The 11492-nt window shown below is 33.3% G+C and overlaps 1 long non-coding RNA gene and 1 pseudogene across 1 annotated transcript; both read left to right on the plus strand.

The window, feature by feature from the left end:
- The first annotated feature begins 2513 nt into the window (after nucleotides 1-2513).
- On the plus strand, nucleotides 2514-8464 carry LOC133820036 (disease resistance protein SUMM2-like; annotated as a pseudogene).
- LOC133817018 (uncharacterized) lies at nucleotides 3877-5352 on the plus strand. Its single transcript, XR_009885488.1, has 2 exons — nucleotides 3877-3961; nucleotides 4551-5352. It is a non-coding gene; the product is annotated as an uncharacterized LOC133817018 (long non-coding RNA).
- Nucleotides 8465-11492: the final 3028 nt, after the last annotated feature.

An 11492-nucleotide genomic window follows, 5' to 3' on the forward strand; every position in this document is an offset into this window, starting at 1 on the left:
CTGGTCGAGTAGGAAACTTTGTTGTTGAGCATGACCAACAGCGATGAGTCCTTGGAGTGAATCAAACAAACACAAACAAATGAATTCAAAAGGAAAGTTCAATCGTGGGTGTACTACAAAAGTGAAAGTTACTGACCGGATGGAAGCTTTTGGATGACCTCAAAAACATTTTGCTAGAAATTTTTTTTATCATACGAGTATATCATATAATAAACTTGGGGGGCAAATGTTATCCCCATAATTTCAGTTTGATGACGTGACAATCAGAAGTGACAAGTGGCAATGCATGGTCAGTAAAATGGCACATTAATAGTCAATAAATGTGTTGGCTCTTCGGAGTTGTGATAAAGTGATCTGATCGATCTAATAGAATTTCTGTCCGACCGGTAAAGATTTTTGACTGACCAGTCAAACGTTTTGACTAACCAGTCAAACGTTTTGACTAACCAGTCAAATGCTTTGGCCAACCAGTCAATTTTTTTGGCCGACCAGTCAATTGTTTAGGTCGACCAGTCTTTCTTCAAGGAGTGAAGTTGGCCGACTAGACAGATCATCGTTATGCAAGCGAAGTTCCAGTAACGGCTTCGGATAGAATTAGTCGTACCTACGCGGGAATCTCTCAATTTATCCCAAAGCAGTCGCATATTGTTGTGTTTTAAATGCTATTATTAATTAAATACTGTGAGAGTAACAGAAATGACCCGGTCAAAGGGAATATCTGAGGTACGATCCATGTGCCTATAAATAAATGGCTCATGGCATCATTTTGGGGGGATCTGATCTTTTTAGACTGAGAAAAACTCTCTAGTTTGGAGACTTTGGGACTGTTACTTGGGGTAATCTTGGGGTATTATCTGAGAGAGAGTTTAGAGAGAGAAACTATGTATTTTTCTACTTACACTTAAGAAACTCAGTTGGCTCAAGTTCATCTGATCTTAAGTGTAGGATATATATCACAACTCCAAGTGGATTAGGCTATTACCAATAATTTGGGGCTGAACCACTATAAAGTTATCTGTGTCGTATTTTTCTCTTGAAGGTTCATTGTAGTTTTGACGTCTACTCGTCGTTAGCCAAAATCGTGGTCAACAGCCTGCTTCTCCAATCTTTTGTTATTAGCTTTTTATGCCATCTGATCTCCTAAAAAATAATAATAATAAAGGTTAAAAAAATGTGAAGTTTTATAGAAAAGAAGAATTTTCATTATAGAATCTCTTATTTTATAGACTAAATAGCATTTTTGCCCCTCGAACTATGACCACTGTATGATCATGGCCCCCGAATGATTCGCGATGTTAAAAATTCCCTCCGAACTATGCACGTTACTGAAATATGAGACTTATGTTAGATTTCGTCATATGTGGCTAACAGACTGATAATGTAGTATTTTGTCTCTTGATGTGGCAGTGCCATGTGTAGAATAATTAGAAATTTTGCCCCCTGAACTTTGACCACTACCAAATTGTGCCATTTTTATTAAAACTATTTTTTTTTATAAAATGATAATTAAATCCTTAAAAATTAAAAAAAAAATCATTATAAAAGATTAATAAAATAATCAATACTAAAAGTTTCAAATTAATTAAATAAAATTCAAATACTCAAAAAATAAAAATCTAATTAATAGCAAATAACTTTTTTTTTATCTTTTTCTTTTCTTTTACAATATAAAATAAATTTATTTTAATATAAAAATTAAAAAATAAATCCCAAAACAAAGTTTTTTCCCCTTTGTCCTCCTCTTAAATTAAATTATTTATTTATTTAAGTCTTTTGTCCACCTCTTTAATTAAAAGTTTTTTCTTTGTTTTAGTATTTATTTTAAATGTTCATTCTAAAATAGTTTTAATTAATATTGTAAAAAAAAATAAAAAAGAGTTATTTGTTGATAATTCAAAATTTTATTTATTAAGAAGGATTTAATTATTATTTTTAAGAAAAAACATATATTTTTTTTAATAAAAGGGGTATAATTTGGTAGTGGTCAAAGTTTGGGGGGCAAAATTGATAATTATTTTATACATGGCACTGCCACATCAACAGACAAAATACTACGTTATTAATCTGTTAGCCACATAGGACGAAATCTAACAGAAATCTTAAATTTTAATAACGTGCATAGTTCGGGAGGAATTTTTAACATCGTGAATCACTCAGGGGGCACGATCATACAATGGTCATAGTTCGGGGGACAAAAATGTTATTTATTCTATTTTATATATACATAAATAATAGCGGCAAAACTATTCAAGTAGTTACAATTCTTGCAGTTAAATACTTATGCAAAAATTTTGACAGCAAAACTACTCAAGTAGTTACAATTCTGTTAGTTAAATACTCATATAAAATTTTTGACGGATAAACTACTTAAGTAGTGAATTTTTTTACACTTAACTCGCCGCCATTAAATCAAAAATTAAAACTAACCCTATAAAATACATGGCAGCCTCCAATAAGATATACTAACTGTTTTCACTCTGTTAATATGCCATCAGAAGATGCTATTTTCTTCTTTAATATCACTTTTATGGATCAAATTTGAATCATGTGGGGGCAAAGACCATAAAACACACAGCAATAAAAGAGTACTAAAATTGGACCTTTGTTGTTTTTAATACTAAAATTGATCCCACGAGACCTGCATTTTTCCAATTACAATTTGAATAGCTATGTAAGTATGAATTATGCGTATCTAGCTGTTTAGCACTAAATAATTAACTTGATTAAAATATGTTAATGGCGACTTTCGAGATGTTTTCTGAAAACACTATTATTAGGCACGGAGCCATATAAAGCCATTTCATTTTATTGTATTTTCCTTTTGAAATCTTCATATTAAATTAATATTTTTTATTTTATTTTTAAATATAATGTACATAGGATAAAATCTCCTTCTCAGCTTCACAGCATTATTATCTTATATACTTTTTGCTTCATTATTCTCCATTATCATCAAATCACTTTCTTTCTCGGTTTCAAAACTCAGCCAATTTTCCAACGAGCAATGGGTAATTGCTTCTCAATTTCTCTTCAGTTTGATGCCATATTTTCCAATTGCTATCAATCCACTGTTGCACAAGCCAGTTACGTGCATAATCTTAAAGAAAATCTTAAAGCTCTAGAGAAAGCTTCAGAAGAGTTAACCGATGTGAAGAATGGCTTAGTGAGAAGAGTCAAGATTGCTGAGGAGGAGGACCAGTTGACGTGCCTGGAAACAGTCCAGCGGTGGATTTCAAGGGCTGAAGCCATGGAAATTGAAGCTCAAGAACTGCTGCAAAGAGGATCACAAGAAAGCATCAGACTATGCCTTTGGGGTTGCTGCTCAAAGAACTACAAGTCCAGCTATAAATATGGGAAAAGGGTGTTGAGGAAGCTCGCTGAAGTGACTGATCTGAAAGGCGAAGGGGTATTTGAGGTGGTGGCTGAAAGGGGACCAGTAGCTCTTGTGGTTGAAGTGCCAGATGAGCCAACTGTGGGAATGGAACGAATTTTTGAATTTGTGCGGACAAAACTCAACGAAGAAGATGTGAGAATTATGGGGTTGTATGGAATGGGAGGAGTGGGCAAAACCACCCTTTTGAGAAAGATCACACTACAACAAATTTTATATACAATGACTTACACCATTGGTGTAAGACATTAAAACTTATCAGGGGTTTTAAATGTCTAATGGTGTAAGACATTGAAAGTTTTTATTAATGACTACAATTGGAAGACATTAAAAATGGTGGAAGACGTTGGAAATAGGTTGAGAAGTGGCCAGGGGGACATCCAATGTCTCCCACTCGGAGACGTGGGACACGTGGCACGTCTCCCACTGGGAGACGTGCCACGTGTCCCACGTCTCCGAGTGGGAGACGTTGGATGTCCCCCTTGGCCATTTAATGAATTTTGGGTCTTCTTCTTCCTCATAACACCAAACAGAGAGTACGAAAGGGGCTGCGATTTTAGGGTTTTCAAGGTTAGTTTGTTGTAATTTTTATGAATTTTAGTTAATTATTTTGATAAAAAAATCATAGGTTTAGTATTAGGATGAGTAATATACATGATTTTGTGTTAGTTTTACATTTTTATGCATTTTTTTCTATACATTGTTAGATTTATTTGTTTTTCCATGGAGGTTTTTTATAGATTTAAGATTTCATAGTTTTTTTTTAATTTAACCTATCACATTGTATATATTTCATTATAATATATATGTTCATGATTTTTTTTAATTTTTATCATTATTTATTTCGAAATTTAGATATATTTTTGTATGTATATTTAAAAAAAAAAATTTAAATTCTAACTATTTTGTTATATATATAGTTATTATGTTAAAATAAATTTATTAAATAATTTTAAAAATATAAATATATGAAAAAATTTATGTTTTTTTTTATTATTGAGATTTTAGGTTATGAAATTTTTTATTGATTTTTTGTTTAGGTTATAATTAGTGGCTCATTGGAGATTTTTTTTTATTTGTTTACCAATCATTTACTTATTAGGAATTTAGTGATATTTGTTTAGTAATGTTTAACATATTAATTAATTTAATTTCGTAGGTTGTGATTTTGGTGGTGAGATTTTAGAGAGTACTTTGCATCAAAACTTCTATATCTATCAATCACACATTTGAGGTAATTAAGTTTCTAAAATTACAATAATAAGTTATATATTGCTAGATATTTAGTGATATTTTATTTATTATTTATTAATTTATTTATATTGGTTTGTGGATTTAATAGCGAATTCGATTACTACTTGAAGTAATTTTGCTAGCTTTTGGATTATTAATGGCAAGAGGTAAATATATATTCTCTTACTTCTACTTTTAATATTATTAAACAAATGTTAGAGGGAGTTTGAATATCTTAAATATTCATCCATAGTGAAGTAGGTTCTGAGATTAAAATTGTGTGCTGCGGTGATAACGGAAGGTTGAGAACTTGTGTGTATTAGTGAAGTAGGTTCTGAGAAATTTGACTGTGTGCTGCGGAGCTATAAGGAAGAAACTTATTGTATGTTGTTTGAATTGTTTGTTTTGCTATTCACATGTAGATGGTTAGGTCACTATTATAGGGGAAATGCTGCCCGATTTTATCTAGGATAATAAACAATTAGTTTTATATAGACATTCTATAAGGAAGAAACTTATTGTATGTTGTTTGAATTGTTTGTTTTGTTATTCACATGCAGATGGTTAGGTCACTATTATAGGGGAAATGCTGTCCGATTTTATTTAGGATAATAAACGATTAGTTTTATATAGACATCCAACTTTATCACGTGCTTATTTAGTGTCGTTTCTTTTCTTTTTGATAGACATAGGAGAATATATGGATAAACAGTGGATGTCAGCGAATAGGTTATCTGCGGAATATAGGAACGGTGTCGATTTGTTCTTAAGGTTTTGTTCGGAAAATGTGAAAGACCCAAACTTTACTTATTGTCCATATCTTAAGTGTGGAAATGTTAAAAAGATGGAGCTTAAAAAGATTAAAGAACACTTATATTTCAATGGGATCGACAAGAGTTACACAATTTGGTATTACCATGGGGAGATAGCTAACAAATATTGTATTTCTTGTATATGTCTAACAAATATATTTTTTTCTTTCAATTTAATTGATTATTAAATCAATTTAAATTTAGATTAAAATCATTTCAATTTAAATTAATTATTAAATCAAATTAAAATAATATTAATTATAAATTTATTTAATTTATTTTTTTTAAATGTGGGAGACTTTTAATGTCTCCCACTGGGAGAGGTGGGAGACTTCCCACGTCTCCCAGTGGGAGAGGTTGAAAGTCAAACATTGACTTTCCACCTCTCCCATTGGGAGACGTGGGAAGTGACTCACCTCTCCCAATGGGAGACGTAGGATGTCTCCTAGGGACTTCCCACGTCTCCCATTGGTAGAGGTGAGTCACTTCCCACGTCTCCCAATGAGAGAGGTGGAAAGTCAACGTTTGACTTTCAACCTCTCCCAATGGGAGATGTGGGAAGTGAGGCACGTCTCCCAATGGGAGACGTGGGATATATACCTACAATGACCCTAGCAGCAACGTCTCTCCAATTGGGAGACATTGTAGACTTCCAATGTCTCCCAAATAAAGTCATAAAACCTCTATTTTGTTGTAGTGTCAACAACAATTTCCTCAATTCTCAAAATGAGTATCATGTTATATTGGTAGTGGTATCTAAAGATCATACTATTGAGAATATACAAAATAGTATTGGAGAAGAAATCAGGCTTTCTTGCGGGGAAGATACATGGAAGAACAAAACATGTCAACAAAAATCTAAAGACATTTTCAATGTCTTGAACAAAAAGAAATTTATTTTGTTGTTGGATGACATATGGGAGAGAATTGATCTTGTTAAAGTTGGGATATCTTTGCGTAACACACAAAATGGTTCCAAGCTTGTATTCACCACTCGTTCCAAGGATGTTTGTAGTCGCATGAGAGTTGATAAACAAGTTGAAGTGAAGTGCTTGTCACGGGAAGAATCATGGAAGTTATTTGAGGAAAAAGTTGGCAAAGAGGCCCTCAGTGTCCACCCAGATATTCTTGATTTAGCCAAACAAGTTGCGGAAGAGTGTGATGGTTTACCTCTTGCACTAACAACTATAGGTCGAGCAATGGCTTGCAAGAGAACACCTCAAGAGTGGAGATATGCAATTCAGATCTTAAAGAACTTAGCCTCAAGTTTTTCAGGCATGGGAGATGAGGTATTTCCTCTTTTAAAGTTTAGTTACGACAATTTATCTAGTGAGAAAGTTAGATCTTGTTTTCTGTATTGCTCATTGTTTCCAGAAGATTGGGAAATCAATAGAGACGATTTGATATATAAATGGATGTGTGAGGGGTTTCTAGATGAGTGTTCTGATTTTGAGAGTTTGCAAGGTCAAGGATATACCATCATTAGCTCTCTTCTTTATGCATGCTTATTAGAAGAGGTCAATGAAACAAGTGTAAAGATGCATGATGTGATTTGGGACATGGCTTTATGGATAGCTTGTGGGTGTGAAAAGGAAAATCACACTTTTTTGGTGAAAACGAATGTTGGGTTGAAAGAACAAAAGATTGAAAGTTGGAATGAGGTTGAAAGAGTCTCTTTGATGAAAAACTGCATTGAGAGTCTCTCAGGAAGTCTGACATGTCCTAACCTCTCAACTTTATTTCTTCAGGAAAACAAATTGCTTCAAGTTAGTGGCAGCTTTTTTGAGTTCATACCTAAATTAACAGTTTTGGATTTGTCAAAAAATGATTCATTGACTCGTTTGCCAATGGAGATTTCAAACTTAGCCTCATTGCAATACCTCAATCTAGCATCTACAAGCATAGAAGAGTTGCCAAGAGAGTTGAAGAACTTGAAAATGTTGAAATACTTGAACTTAGATTATTTACGTAATCTTAATGTAATTCCGGAAGGAGTGATATCAAGCTTTTCACGGCTACAAGTGTTACAAATGTATGGGTGTGGAATAGAGTCTGAAGAGATGGTGGAGGATAGAGTAGAATGTGGTAGTGAATTACTAGTACAAGAATTAGAGAGTTTGAAACACATAATGAATTTGGGTGTCTCCATCAAATATGTCACTGCCCTTGATAGATTGTTGACCTCCTAAATGCTACTGAAATCCACTCAAAGTCTATATCTCCGACTTGTAAGCACCTTCCAGTTTCTTAATCTATCCACTCTTTCGAGGATGGAACAGTTAAAGAAACTGACTCTCAGAAAATGTTCAAGCTTATATTGGGAATGGAAAAGAAGAGAGGAATGTTCTTCCCATGTACCAAGTCCTCCTCAATGCCCAACTAATGACTTGTTCCCAAGCCTTCGTCAAGTCCATGTTCATTCTTGTCGTAATTTGAAGGAATTGACTGGGCTAGCTTTTGCTCCAAACCTGCAGCATCTTATCGTCAGTTATTGCCCTGCATTGGAGGAAATAACAAGTATTGTGAAACTAGGAGATGCTCCAGAGGAGGTGAAATGTTTACAGCCTTTTCTTAAACTTGAACATTTAACATTGCAGATCTTACCGAGATTAAAGACTATCTCCCCAAAACCTCTGCCCTTTCCTTGTCTAAAGTTAATTGAAGTAATTTTATGTGAAAAGCTGCAGAAACTTCCAGTGGGTTCTACTGTGACTAAAATGCGACCCGATTTGAAGATTGAGGGAAAGGAATCTTGGTGGAATGAGTTAGAATGGGAGGATGAGACCACTCGAGATGCCTTTCTCCCCTGTTTTGATACATATGCAAAAAATATGTATATATAATATATTATTTTTTATTATTAAGTCTGCATTTTCTAATTTAATGTTGTACATAATTTGTATTGCAACATCGCAATTCTTATGCTTCAATTGTTTTTGGGCTGGCTGGGAAACACAACTTAAATCTATGATTTTACTGCTCAAGATTTCAATTTCTTCTACCAATTGAACGTTTTGTAGTTTAAGGCATCTCCACATAATAAAGGCACCCACTCATCATTTGTATCTGGTCTAATCTGTACTTTGAAATCTCTTGTACAATTTTAAGCTAAGCTATATGAAATATCATTGTTTAAATTTGACATGTTGTAATCTTGACCATGTTCCTTGAATTGCCTATGTTGTCAAAGCTGGGTTGTATTGTATGTGCTGGCCCAACTTTATTCGCTTTGTCATTTTGGCCATTTGAATTTGAATTTCAGCTATTTCTGTTATCCATGTTCTTCATTGTGTCCATTAATTTTAATTTATCAACTGTATGTGAAACAATAACCAGCTTCATTCTCCTTCCTTATTTCTTGTTTTTGTGAGGACTTTTCTGTTTACATGATTGTGTTATCTTTAAAAATAAAGATAAAATGGATGATTTTACTTGCTATCCTCAATGTTTTCTTTTTTAAAATTTCAAGTGGTTGTGATTAACAAAATAACAGATAAAACAATTATAGTGATCATTGTGACAAAAAAATTGGACTAATGTCATTCCAATCTTTCAGTTTATTTGTAGAAAATTTAAACATATTTAAAATTATACTTACCAATGTGATACTTTTCTTTCTAATCAATTATTTATATAATACAGTTTCACCTAAAACAAATATGTGTGATTGCAAATTATACATGCAACATGTAAATTTTGTGTATCTCAATTGTTACTTATGTAATTGTGAGCTGAGAAAATAATGACTAGAATATGCAATTTGAAATAATTAATTGATTACGAAATTGAATAAGATATCTTCTATTTAACATAATACTCAAATGGATTCCATTAATACATTTTCACCTTCGCTATTTTTTTCTTCATTTTTTTTATTTCTATACAAGGTAAGTTGGTCAAAAAGAGATGAGTATAACTTAAATATCTTATGTATCTCAATAAGACAAAATATAATTTTGTGTTGATTACTAAGAGCACTCCCAATGGAGTAGCTATATTTACTGAAAGTGATTTATTACCTAAGAATCTAGATTATTGAAGAAGTAAAACAAGATTTAAAGAAATGACAAAGAACAAGTAAACGAATCACACCAAGCAATTTTTACAAGGTTCACCACTACTCAAAGTAATGGCTAATCCTTGGGACCTAGTCCATAAAAATAATTCCACTAAGATATAAAATGCAAGTTCTACACAGTGTCTTTGATTTTACAACCATAACAGTAAATCATCTATATTTGTCTTGTTTAACGCCCAAAATGTGACTATCACTAAGCGGTAGTTGTAGTAAGATCGGACGGTCGATCCATAAGGAGGTAACCTAAAATCAAAAGGTTAGTAGAAAATAACACAAAAAGTTAGTAACAAGAAGTAAATAAAATTGTAAATGGAAAGAAGTTTGAGTTTTTGGTATTGTATTTTTTTTGATAAAGTGATGAAATGAGATAAGTGAAATAAATGTAAGATGTAATCAAGAGTTTGAGAAAATGAAAGGTTTCAAGAATCATCCACATGCTTGTTTAGTTACTTGGTTACTTGATTTACAAAAATACACAAGTAAATAGTTCACATCCCAACATTTACTTGGAAAATCTAACATTAAAGTCCATAGTTTTTCTAACAAAAGTTCATTTGAGTTATAAAGTTCTTTACTTTAAAAGCACAATGTTAATCTTATGAAAAATCTAAAAATGACAAAATATCCAAAGGCAATAATGCAATAGAAGATTAGACATAAAATTAGGTATCAATATTACTTTTACTAATTAGAAGTACATAGAAAGAGCATGACTAATCCTATGTACTATTAGCATAAGTAAATAAAGATAACAAAATAAAAATGGAGATGAAAGAACATAACTAACTCAAATTTTTTACATTAAGAACATAGTAAATCAAAGTAGCAAAATAACATCACTAGCATATGGAATCATCCCTAACCTTCCTAGTAAGATTAGGCCATTATGCTCATGATTCTCACAAAATTCTAAGAAGAAAATATGAGAAGAAAGTGAGTGGAAATTTTGTTATAGTTTCTCTACTCTAAAAATTACATATCTATTATGAAGAAAGAGTCCCTATTTATAGATGGGGAAAATGACTAAAAAGAAATAAAACAACAAAATGGGGTTTACAAAATAAATCTGAAATATTAATAATAAAATATGATTTTGAAAAATCAAATCTTATTTGTTGACGCGGTTCTTCGCCAACATGTAATTAAGAAAAAGAAGAGAAAGTGGTTAGTGCCTAGGTTGAACCGAAATAGATGGATGATCTTAAAAATGAAACGGTAACTCAAAATACGTTTTTTAAGTGGTTCAAAGGTTAAAATTCTTCTACTCCACTAGTCAGTATTATTGCTATATATTGGATATTTGATTACAGGGTCTTTCTTACAACAAGGAATCCAACCCTTATTAACTCCCAAGGTCTCCATATTTATAGGAGAAGGCACCTGAGAGTTGGTAAGAAGGTCATCTCGTGACCTTCTTACCTATCATGTCGACTCTGTGACATTCATGATTAATTCCTAAACCTGACACATAAGTGTGGTCACATCAGTAGGTAAGGAGGTAATGGGCCGCACGGCCCAACCCAGCTGTGGGTGTCTGAGTACGCACGTTCCTGCTGCGTGTCCGAGAAGTCAGGGACATATCACACACGTGATGCCTGATATATGCACGTTTACCTTGTGTGGCTGACTTTATAAGGAGTCATCCTTCAACTCTAGCTCGTACTATGGGCTGGATGCCTGACTTGACCTTCGGCCTTCAGAACCCGGACCCTGTCCATAAACTGCCAGAGGTGAACCCTTAGGTTAACTCGAGCTAAGGAGGCACGATCTTACGACGGCAGCTCTGGTTTCGGATACCCATGAGATAATCATGATTAGGCTGCAGCTCAGCTCGCTAATCAGCCCGTGGGAAAATCAAGGCGTACATCTGACCCCCAAGTCCCTGCTCGTGGCATACGACGTTGTATAAGGCCACAGCAGGGGCTTTTAGGCTTCCCCACGAACTCTTCACCTTCCACACTTTACGTAGGCGCTTGAT

This window comes from Humulus lupulus, chromosome 2 (genome assembly GCF_963169125.1).
Source record: "Humulus lupulus chromosome 2, drHumLupu1.1, whole genome shotgun sequence".
Taxonomy (NCBI): domain Eukaryota; kingdom Viridiplantae; phylum Streptophyta; class Magnoliopsida; order Rosales; family Cannabaceae; genus Humulus; species Humulus lupulus.